We start from the raw sequence: 13,155 nt of genomic DNA on the forward strand, positions 1-13,155 counted from the left end.
GGCACTAGTTGAGGATGCATCGCGAGCAAGTGAGAGAGATAGAGACAGAGGGAGAGAGTATAGAAAATGCCAGCGGAACAAAGAAGTGTAGATTACTTAGGTGAAAACGTAAAGACACCAGAGAAGATTTTCCATTGCTCCTTGTCCACACGCAATGCGCATGAGCTTAGGTTTGATCCAATATCTAGATCCTGCGGAAAGGAAAAAGTATTTCAATTCTTCCTTTCAGGAAGGGAGAGATTAGGAAAATACTATTGATTGCAATTTTCTTCGGATCTAATTTCAAAAAAGGCTCGAATGGTATGATCCCTTCGTCACTGTAGAATGAAAGGGAATCTCATAGTTCTTGATCTGTGTCGTGACGTTGTTAGCCACTCCATTTTGGTTTTCCATTGAGGCGGAACCTAAACATGTGGCCGAGAGATAATTATCCACACTCTGATAAGGATTGTTGACCAAGTCAATGGCTAGAAGTATAATTGTCTGGTTTTTATGTAGAAGAGGGAAGTCTTTTATTTATATGACATGACCTGATATATTATCGTAACGTTTCATGTGAGGGGCAGTTACCTCTTATTTAGATAATTTTTTTTTTTTGTGTGAAATAGATCGGAAATGATTTATGTGCTTGAGACTTTTTATGTTTTTTCTTTTTTCAGAGTTCAAACATGTGCTGTGGTAAAATTCAAGGAGAAACTTTCCTGGTTTGAAAACTATGAAGAGCTGAGAAAATGCGGGTTACCAAGTGACCAACTCCTAGAAGAATACAAAGGATGTCGCCCTTTTCAACGTTGGAAAATCACCCATGCGCTTTGTCCGCAATCCCATTCGCCTTAGAAGAACGACTATAATCTGCGATGCATCTGGTCTTTTTTGGATAGATAGTATTACATAGGTAATCTTGCCAAGAAGGAAGAGAATGCTTTTGCTACTAGAAGCGGGGTGACGTCGTTTCTGCGATGGTAGAAAAATAGATTTGACAGTATTCATTCAAACGAAATACTGATAAATACATTAAGGCTTTATTTGTTTCGTGAAAATGAACAATTTGAATTTTTTTTTAAACGATAACTTGTATCGCTTGAAATAAATAGTCAATTGAAAATGTTTTCATTATCGATAATAATTTATGTCTAAACAATTTCGTGGATGATGAAAATATTTTTTATAAGTCATACAAACGATCATTTTTACAAAAATATTTCCTTAATTGTTCATTTTTCTATGAAAAAAGTGAAGCCTTTGATAAAGAGTCCTTTTTTTTTCTTTTTTTTTAACATCCAACATAGGTAGGAATTTCATAATAATAGAACTTAAAAATAATAGATTGGATTAAAACTATAAAAGTACAATCAGCAAGAACATGTCCAAACAACATGACGGGAATTGATGTAGATAAGTTACCGATCAATTTGACTTGGTTAAGAAACCCAACTGGCTATTTTAGAAAGACAATAATTTTTTTTTAAACAATTTTCCCATTATCACTTTTTTTATTGGTCTTATTCTACTCTTGGCCAAGGATTTTTTTTTTTTTTTTTTTTTATACAATTTCCCCATTATCACTTTTTTTTTTTTTTTTGTCGATCCTTCTCTACTCCTATTATAATGCTCATTCTCAGACTTTTGCTCTACCTCCTTATAGGGTGTGTTTGGTTGGACTTTTGGAGAAAGACTTTGGGAAAATACAAAGGACTTTAAGTTAAAGGGGTTTTTCAAAATGCAAACTATGTTTGGTAAATTGTAGTTTGAAAGCCCATTGTGAAGTACCTTTGAGTAAAATAATGTTTTGAAATATTCCATTTACAAAGGACTTTGATGATTAATAAAAAAAAGAAAAAAATTATCAAAAAAATATAAAAGAGTTTGCCGGTGAGGTAGGCGACCGTCGACGGCCTTAGGCAGCCCCTGGAGACCCCTGGAGACAACCGGTGAGGGCCGCCTAGGGTCGGGCGACCTCTAGTGAGGGTTGCCCAACCCAAATTTGGGTCCGCCGGAGGTTGTAGCGGGTTGTTGGAGGTTGCGCAACCTCATGGCGACCAAATTTGGGTTGCGCGACCTCGCGACGACTAGATCTGGGTCGTGCCGGTTGCTGTGTGGTCGCGTGACCTCCGACGACCCAGATTTGGGTCGCGCCTGAGGTCGCGTGGACGGTCGCCGCGACCTCGCCAACCTCAGCTGTGTCCTCACCAGCCTCTCGAGCTTGTCTCTAATCAGCCACGCTGCTAGAAGGAGATGAACAGTAGAGATGAACAATGGACATGAGGTATTCCGAGAATGCTGAAAGCCTAAGGCAGCTGCCTTGGGCTTTCAGCCTTGCAAATGCTAGTTTTGCTTTAATGCCCTTTGGAAAGCAATTCCCAGACATCTTCATTTTGGCCCAAAGGCCTTTAGCCCCCCAAAGCCACTTGGAAAGCAGTTTCCAAATGGAGCCACCCTAGCTCTCTTGAGAAAGTGGGAATTCGAACCCCTACTTTCCCGTTCTATGTTGGAAGGGTAGGTACTGGAGCAAACCCCAATGGTTCCCATTATCACTTCAAAGTGATATTATTTCACTCGTAAATTAGGGAGGTCTAGGGACCACCATGGCTAGAATCTTCTCAAGAATCAATATATTCCTCATAAGTTTGTGGATGGCTATCTTTCAAGTACAAGTTTAGGATCTGCCTCAATAGGGAAAAAAAATAGAGCATCTAACAACGTCACAACACGGATTAAGAATTACGAGATCGCCTTTTATAATGAGATAACAGAGGTATCATGTCATGTGAGCCTTTTTCTCCATGCTTTTCCTGGAGATTAGGAGAAATTGTCATTCGTGCGAAAGTACTCATGCCAAACACGTCCATCTGGTGTTGCATGAAAATTCCCGAATGCATATGTACGCTTGCTTGTTGCATGTGTTTGCGATTCGGGGTTGTCTGCGAAAGGACTAGTACACGAATCGTTGATGCACTAAGATCCTTTTGCATTATTATTCAAAGTACTATAGGACTAACCACTGGGATTCGCTCCAGTGGCCACTCTTCCAACATGGAAGTGGGAGGTGAGGGGTTCAAATCCCCACATTCTCAGGGGGGATGGGATGGGGACGCGTAAGTTTCAGGAGTGGGTTTCGACTCCCATGCCCCCGCAAGAGCGGGGGCAAAAGTCCGAAAGTGAGTGTAGTGTAGGACTAGAGTATGACCGACAAAAAAAAAAAAAAAAAAAGTACTATAGGACCTATGCACTTAATATTGGAAGCCTCTGCTTTTGCCAAATTCTTAATGATAGGGTTGCTCTGTCCTACAAATGGAGGATTGATGTGGTGGGGAATTATTTGTGTTCTTTCCATTTTGGTAAGTTTGATGTGGGCTTCTTGTATCATAATCAATTCCTATTTTAAGAAATTATACTGGACATAGTTTTCCACTTTGGGAGTCAATTTCTATAATTATTATCTCAACTCCTAAAAGCAGGGAAAGGGGTGCGGCTTGTCTTCTTTAGCCATGCAACGTGTTTACCTTCGTTTCCAATCGACAAAAGTTTGAGAAAATCACCAATTCGATGCTAAGCCTATTGTATGAATGGCAATCTGATTTTGAATATTTGAATTTTATTATTGTAATCTTAGGCTTCAAGGTGAAATTCCAATGTAATCCTTCATGCCAGATGACATCGGAAATCGCTAACAAGACGTACTTTTGAGTAGGATTGTGGCCGGTGATGATTAGATGTCATGTTAATAATTTTGGCTATAATTAGTAGGAAAAATTATATTAGAATTTCGTGTAAAGATTTAAGATTATATTATCATAAAAATTGGAGGAAAAACGCAACGCATAAAGAGTAGAGAACTAGTTAAATATGAATTAGAATTCTAACTAACAATTCGACAACTGGTTTGAACTAACTGCATTACACAAGCCATTCAAAGTTAGGGGTAAGCATAATCTGGGCGGACGGTTTCCATCCTGGAATCAATAACGGTTTACTAAGGATTGGTTTCGAAAAATTAGAAATAAGATCTGCCCGTTGGTTCCATGGATCCACTCGGGAATCATACCGCACCAACGATATGGTTCTCAAGTGGATCCATGGAACTGATTCCAAATCTCTATAAAATTGCATTCTCAATTAATATCGTGATAAACCTAATTTATATTTAGAGCATCGAAGCTTATTTAGCCCTATATTTGGGTTAAATTGCGAGTCATCAATTTTGATTAAGGATTGAAAACTATCGGGTAAAACTAATAGACAATACTTGTTAACTAAAAACTTAATTTCTTTGAAGGTCATAATGTTGCCTTCTTAAGGTTTCCCAACATTGGAAACATGTGGAGAATTAGACTACACATTAGAAGTCCTAACCTTCGTAGATGTTAAACCATTAATTGCTTGATTAATCTTTATTTAACATCAACCTAATTTAATCATGGAATGGCTAAGGAGAAATCAAATTATACTATTAAAAAGGGCCGTTAGCTCTTAATTTCATATCATGATGAATAGCACTGCAATATTTATGGACATCTCCAATCAGTTCTCTCATTTTCCTAAGTTTATTTATTTTGTTTTGGTTGAGAAAACAAGTAAATTGATTATTAGAATGAAAAAAAGAAAACAAGTAGGGGGTTAGTCCTATTACATACCCAAGAGACAAATTTAGTCAATAATGTCTAATAACTACAAATATATATATTTACATATATATTTGATCGAAAAACTACAAAATGACTAAGTAATTGAGATGGAATTTGGTTTTTTAATATGTATATCGGCTTGGCATGGGTGGGTGGTGGGCGGACGATTCTACGCCTAGAATCGGGAATTAGATAGGTACTCACTTTGGTTCCACTAAATTGGAATCGGAAATCGATCACCCTCATGGGAACTTCTAGTTCTGGTCGAGCCAGTCCCGTTTCAGGCGGTTCGTTGCATACCTTTGTTTGAAGCTACCAAGATGAAGTAGCCGCGTAACAATTAATGATGTGTAGGCCATCGCCATCGCCATCGATGTATGGTTCTATCTTGATTTCCAAACGATCAGAAAAGTAAAGTCCAACGATACATGATTTCGAAGTAAACTAAAGGAGAGTGACGAAAGTAAAAGGAAATTTAAGCTAAGGATCACCTAATTGAAGAGCAATTAATTAAATTGCAAAAAACTGGAAAGGAAATGATTTGAAAGTAAACATCCCTGGACTTGAAGTGACATGAAAGTTGTAAACATATTACGCTTGAAATGAAACACTGAACTAAACAATATACCGTTATTAAGAACGTACATTACCAATCACAAGCTTGGCCCTCAAATTGAAACATAAAATAGAAGGACATTGCTTCAAACGGAAAATAGTTCAGAGATAAATTTGATGGAGTTTTCGCATAGCTTGAAAGGTCGTTGTTCGTTTGTGTGTCTAGGCAGTTTAATTTTTCTTTTTTCTATTTATACTCATGAGATCTTTCTCGACGGATTCGCTACATTTCCACAACCTTATTAACTTTCAGGACAATCGTATATCTCGTAACAACAGTCCATTCATGTCCAAACCAATTTCACTCTCGTAACCATCCCTGCTCTTAATTCAAATAGATCAGCGCGCCATTTCCTTGAATCGAAGCATTCATCAATACGCCTCGGTCGAAGGCGTAGATTATACAAAGCTACAGGGTCGAAGTTGGAATGGATGAGCTCTGGGCCGGAGTTGAACTTAACATGACGCAGCTTCCTTGGATACTTCCTCCTGCTACTTTGGCTTTGTAATGGTAATTGGAACTGGCCGTTACATGTCGGGCTGCGACTTCCGGCGATCGGCGTTTCATGCGGAATCGAAAGCCAGCGTCGCAAGAAGTCTCTTTCACTCGTACATTCTGATATGAAAGCTCCTTTCGCTGTTTTGGCGCCATTATACCTTTGCGTGCCGGTGCTTTATGTGTCGTGGATCTTAGGAGAGATATCGGGGGCCCGGGGTCCAATAATAGCGCCCACCCTCTCGTCGATTTGAATGCTTTGATGACCTCTCGATCCATGTACGTGTCTCGCGTGGTTGATCAAAATCAATGGTCCACTAAGACTGAGTTCATTTCACAAAAAATGTGACGTTTCTGACGTAGAAAGCTACTTTTGGGGAAAATGTAATTATTTTTTGATGTTTAGATAAAACCTGAAAATAAAGGGAAAAATATTTTCCACTGTTCAGTAAGGAAAATCTTTTATCTATACACTTTTTCATTTATTTTATTTTTTTAAACTCAAATTTTCATTATCTTTTATTTTTTTTAAATTCGATTATAAAATTATTTTTAATTTTAATTTTTCTTGTCTTTGTTTCCCTCCTCTTCTTCTTGGCCAGTCACTATCCATAGGTGAGCTCAAGCTCGTTGCTCACTAGATCGGCGAGCATGAGTGGCGTGGGCGGTGAGCTCGAGCTTGTGCCGAGGCTCGCGCTCGTTGATCTAGTGAGCCTCAAGCTTGCCGGCCTTAGGCCTACTAGAGCGGCAAGCTTAAGCTTGCTAGCTAGTCGTCACCATGGCTGTTGACTAGCCAATAAAGAAGAAGAGGGAAAACAACCAAAAAAAAAAAGAAAATGAAAAAAAGAAAAAGTTAAAATAAAATATAATTCGAATGAGAAGAAAAGGAAAAAAAGAAGAAGGAGAAGGAGGAAAAGGAACTAGGAAGTGAGGACTTGAGGGGTGTGAGATAAGAGAGACCACATGAGGGAAGATGTTTTATCCCTTTTCAAAAGTGAAAAATACATTTTCCTAATTTAGAAGATTTTTTTCCTTCATGAAAATTTTTTTCTCTAAGTAAATCATTTTTCATGAAACAAATACCAGAAAGTCTTGAAAATATTTTCTTGAAAATTATTTTTCATGAAACAAACGAACCTAAGTATTCCAAACCGACAAGAGAATTATTCATATCTTGATGAGGTAATGGATGACGAGAGACAATCACGTACATACATCCACCTGCTTAGCAAAGCTTCCTATCTCATCTTGCACTTCACACGGACATCCTGATAGACATGCGTACGAAGGTTGAACCGTCCGATAAAAAAAAATGCCCGAAGAGAATTGACATAGCTCGAATATTCGTGTTCATCAAACCACGGCCTGTAGCGTTGTCTTGTCCATCCCGCTGTTCCTATAGATTGGACTTTGGCCTAAAATAGAAGCGCGGAAATAGGAGGAATAATTAGGAATCTAAAAAGATTTGAACTAGAAAAATTATGTTCAAATATGACATAAAACAGATAAATGCGTGACTTAATATTTAAATATTCTAAATTCTTCCCCAAAGGCGTTACGGGCATGCCAATGTGAACACAATATCCAGTTGATTCATCTCAAAATTTAGGTACCGGAGCAAACCTCAATTCATGTTTTTTTTTTTTTGTAATATCACAAAAATTATAAACTGGTACATTTATAAAGAATTTATCTCAAATTAATTTTTTGACTACAAAAAATCATAAATTGATATATCTATGACAAATTTATCTTCCATGAATTTTCATGAAACTTTACCATCAAATTACCGAGTTGAATAACACGTGATAGTTCGCAAGTATATAAGTTTAGGTTTTTACCTTCCTTTTTTTTTATATGTATACTAGTTTATGGTTTTTCACGATATTAATCCAATTTAACGAAACTTAACAAAAAATAATTTTGTCAAAAATGTACTAATTTGAGGTTTTTTGTAGCTAACAAAAATTAATTTGAGATAAATTGTTATAAATATATCATTTTGAGATTTTTGATGATTGAAAAATGAATTAAATAAATTTATCATAATTATATCAATTTAAAGTTCTTCGTGAGTATATATATATATATAGGCGGATGTGTAATGCCCGTCCCTTCTAAGCAACGCGAGGCCCTTTTTCCTCTACTTACCGTGTGCACTCAAATAAAGGCGGATGTGTAATGCCCGTCCCTTCTAAGTATTTATGTCTTGGTCTGTTCCTTTTTCTACTTTGATCCCGTCTCCTTGTGCCTCAATTTAATTTTGTTTTCTCTATATTTCTTCTTGTTGTTGGATGCACATACTTATAGATAGATAAAACCGTAATTCGCATTGGTGGGTATTATTATCATTTCTTAACATGAGTTCGAGATGGTTGTCAATAATTTCATAAAAGCTCATCCTTCCGGTTTTATAATGACCTTTTTCTGACTATAAAGCAAAGATTAATAGTATGAAAAACTTCAGACCAATATATCTATAACTAATTTAGTCAAAATTAATTTTTGACTGCCAAAAACCTTAAAATTATATGACAAATTTATCCAAAAGTAACTTTCTTACCCCTAAAAACTCTAAACCGGTATATTTGTAATAGATTTACTCTCTGTTAATTTTTAGTAAATTGGATTAATATTATGAAAAATCACAGATTTAAACACCCATGATAAACGGAGAGTAGAATCCCAAATTAATACACCTCTTAACTATCTCATGTGTGATGGTGAAATTTAATATAAACTAATGGAAAGTAAATTTGTCATAGATAGGTTATAATAGATAGCCATTTAGTCTATAAACGGGCTTATGCATTTTTCTTCAAGTCATATCTAGATATACAGAAATTTCACATTTCTCTGTTCCACGTTATTTCTTATCTTGATGTCAAAGCTAGACAATCTTGAGGTTTACTAAATCCACATTGCACACAATGCACACCGAGTGAAATTTTCATATTTACTGTCATCTTGTTTTCAATAACTACTCATTTTCTTCTCTCAACATTAATCTTCATCACTATTTGTCTCGTCCGATAGCTAATGTCGACCTGTTTTGTTATTGTCTAGTCTGCAGAGCCTGTTATCCGAGAAAGTGCCCATCGAGTCCGTGTCTTAATAATCCGGCCATATCGGCGACGTTTTTCCATGGCCTTCGTAACAATGCCTGCCACGCCGGCAGCATTTCTCCTCCACTCCATAGATTGACACCACCATCAGAGCTTCTGCGACACTAGCCTCCTACACGACGACCGCCTCATCCCATATAATGTCAATGTTAATTGTTCATTGAACTGCTTCACTTATATCGACAAACGTCTTTAAGATATTATCCAAACTCAAGTTAACTATTTGAGTTTGAAGGGACATGATTAAGATATTTCTTGTGATTCTCTATATCTTTCGAGTCATTTTGATTGTGCATATCTTGATTGATAGGATACCTCACGTTTTTCTTTAGGACATATTGAAATACACAGAAATTTTACATTTCTCTTTTCCGCATTTTCCCTTTTATCTCAAGCAAAAGAACCTGCATTTTTCTCTATCATTCTAAAAGTGAGGATACTTTTATCTTACAGGTACAGCTTCAAGCAAGTTTTTGTGTCGCATTTGGCCTAATTTGTCAAAGGGCCAGAGACCTCCGGATCAATCAATAGGAATTGCTGACGTTTTTGCTTACGTGCGACTGGCGTCTGCAACCCTCAGAGCATCAAATCTTAATAAGAATCTTCCTTCTAGTCTCATGAGACAGATCAGCAGGGAGGAACGAAAGGAATTTCAGCTAAAGAACGGAACACTCGTCCACACGACGATCGCGCAGAATGAATATACGGAGTCGAGAAGCACCGCGTGAAGTGGATATCGCAATCATGGACGGGCCGATCGAGTCAAAAGGCTTTATGAATTATATGCGGTCGGCTGAGTGGTCCAAAAGGAACTGCTCAAAGTGGTGCATCCATAATGGTTGGCATGACATGGCTATTCAATCCCAGTGCTCAAAGTGGTCACCATTATTTTCATCTCATTTGTCAAATGTGAAAAGTGAACCCTAGCTCCAGATGGGAAGTGAAACCAGACGAGGTAATGTGCTTTGAAAGGCTAGAAGAAGATTTTTAGGATGAGTTTGAACCTTAGTCTTCAATAAATGTGGTCGTTTTTGAGTTTTTCGACTATGGTACTTGTATATATACCAAATTAATCTTGAACTAAAATCTTCCGACACCTCAATTGTGCACGGAATGCGAAATGCAATGGGACCAAATTTATCTTGGCACACGCGGATTGCTGGCAACCGAGGTCGAGGCCACGCTTTGTGAGTTTAAGTTTATATAGCACCCTGAAGCCAAAGAACCCATCCAATTAGTGCAAAAATTTTGTTAGTTTCGTCCAGTTAGATCGTGGGAAATTCCAACATAATATTTTTTCAGTATTTCACAGGACACAGAAAATGCCAACATGACATTTATTTGAAGATAAATTCTTAGAAAAATAATTTTATAATGCTGACTCGTGATTTGTCGATAGTTTTCACACCAAACGTTTTCATCAAGCATTGCATGAAAAATCTTGAATACGTATGTAGGGTGCCTGTTGCATGCGCTTGTGATTGGGGGTTGTCCATGAAAGGACTCGTGCACGAACTTTTGATGCACTAAGACTTTTATTTGGTGGTTAGGATAACATTCAAGATATGATAAAATTTATCCTATCATGTATTTGGTGTTTGTTCAAGATGGGATAAAATTGGATTTAATGGGGATATAGGCCAGATAAAATTATTCTATGGGGGAAGTAGAATAAATGTGGATATGATTTTTAATATCTAAAATAGGAAAAGTTATTTTGCTCAAATAACAAACTTCTTAAATTAACAAATTTAAAATTATATTTCGATATAAATAATATTTGAAGTCTAATATAAGAAATTCGAAATAACAATTTAGTTTTTAGATTTAATTTTATATTTATTTATATATATTTGAATTTAATTTTAGCTTACAATATAAATTCAATATATAAATATATATTTATTACATATTTTAGGTGCTTTAGTATTTTAGGTCTATTAGTATAGTTTTCTATTTAATAAAATTTTATATAGAATGATGGATGGGAAAGAAATAAATAAAATATAAATTAAGAAAGGAAAATAAATAAAAATAAAGTAGATGAAAGTGTCATGAGAGATTTTTACTATTTCCATTTGTAAAATTTTTGATTCATTTATATTTATATACCATTTATACCAAACAATATATATGATACGATACGATATGAATATATTCAATTTTATTACTGTAATCATTAAATAATTGATAGCATAAAACAAAATCCTATGAATTTCATATTCTATTCTATTCAGTTCCTATCCTGATTAGAAATCTAGATGACCAAACATAGCCTAAGATGCTTTGCATTCATAATTCCATATTTAAGAATTATAGTACCCACGTCTTTAATGCTAGAAGTCTTACTTGGTGAGTAGTGCGTCATGGCATCTACTTTGGCCTAATTCTTAATGATTGAGTCGCTGCAAATATTATCCTAGGAATGGAAGAGTACAACTATTTGTGTTCTTTTCATTTTGCTAAGTTTGATGTGGACATCTATATCTCCGGATCGTATCATAATCGATTCCTATATCAGAAAATCAAACTGGACGTAGTTTTCCACTTTGGGAGTCAATTTCTATAATTATTATCTCAACTCCTAAGAGCAAGAAAAGGGGTGTAGCTTCCCTTAGTCTTCAATGTTTTGCAAAATTACCAATTTGGTCCTATACATGTCGTATGAGTACTATATGAAATTTCAATGTGGTCATTTCAACCAATTATCACCGGAAATAGTTGACGTGGCTACCCACGCATGACATCATTAGAGTAAACTTATCTACGTCAATATGCGATGTAGAATGGTTGGTAATAACTAAACGCCACATCAATAATTTAATGTGGTAATTGGTGGAAAGACTATATTGGGATTGCGTGTAAATTGAAAAGTTTAGGACTTAATTAGTATCCGTCTAATAAGTTTAGAACGTATAATTATATCAAGAAAGTTCCTTGTTTTAATTTATTGATAGAGACCTCTAGTGAAATGGAGGAAAATAGGGGTGAGCAATGGTCCCAATCCAACTTAGGAATTAGACGAGTTGGTTGTGGGCAGTTCTTGTGGGAACTGGTCCGATTCCTAGTTTTCAAAATTTGCAACTGGCAAAAATCGATCTGTGCGGAATCCAAGTGGACATGTATGCATTGGTTTTCTTTTTATTTTTTTTCTTCTAGAACCAAAAGGTGCATTATGGGCAAATTCAATACGGTCTGTGAAATTTCTAGTCAGATTCATGGCCAAACTCAAAAATCACGATCAAAATTCAAAAAAACTAAACTTTGCTCTTTGTTTACGAAGGGATAAGGAATTCATGCTATGTTTTCACATTAAGGAAATTTATTTATAGTTAGCAAAAAATAAGCATGATATTATCAAACTCAAAAATAAGAAATTTGATTATCTACAAAAAGAATTAATATACTCTTAATAAAAAATTATAGTTTCTAAACAAAAGAAAGAGACACCGTCAGTAACTAGATGGACAGGTTTGGCTCCCAATTTAACAAATTAGGAAGTGATCTTATTCAATCCGGTTTCCAATTTTAAAATGAGAATCGTTCCACTCTCAAGCCGATTACTTAAAAAAAAAACCCAACGCATAAAGAATGAAACACTAGTGGACTAATTGTTCGACACGTGACTGAAGTAGACCACATTACACGGGCCACTACCGAGACGGAGTAGCCGTATCCCAGTGATGATGTGTATGCCATTACCATCGAGCTATAAGACACGGTGGGGGAAAGGGACCCGCCCAATGTCTAAAGTTTTAATGGTAGAGGGAGTGGGATCATATTAATGCAGTACGGTTGAGCTATGAGACAAGGTGGGGGAAAGGGACCCGCCCAATGTCTAAAGTTTTAATGGTAGAGGGAGTGGGATCATATTAATGCAGTATATTCCTTTCTTGTGTCAAAGAAAACCTTATCACGTTAGTCTAACAACCACCGGCCGCGGTGGCTCCACTAGCTAAGACTCTACTGATCCTCAACGAAGAGGTGAAGGGTTCAAAACCTAGGGGATGCGCTTGGTGTATTAAGTGTGATTCGGGGGTGGTGGGTCCTCCCCTTAAGTGTCACCCTTTTACGGCGCGGCTGTCGGCTGCAAGCCCGTTCCCAAGACCAAAAAAAAAAAAAAAGAAAAAAAAGAAAACCGGTCAGATTTACGGTCGAAAATGATCCAATTTAAATTGACCAATTCTTATATAATGCAAATTTAGTAATTCGTACTTAATCCAATTCATACCCAATCCATATTGTTAAAATGATTGCATATATATATAATTCATACCCAAACAAAAATATGAGC

The sequence above is a fragment of the Eucalyptus grandis genome, chromosome 1, assembly GCF_016545825.1.
Source record: "Eucalyptus grandis isolate ANBG69807.140 chromosome 1, ASM1654582v1, whole genome shotgun sequence".
Taxonomy (NCBI): Eukaryota; Viridiplantae; Streptophyta; class Magnoliopsida; order Myrtales; family Myrtaceae; genus Eucalyptus; species Eucalyptus grandis.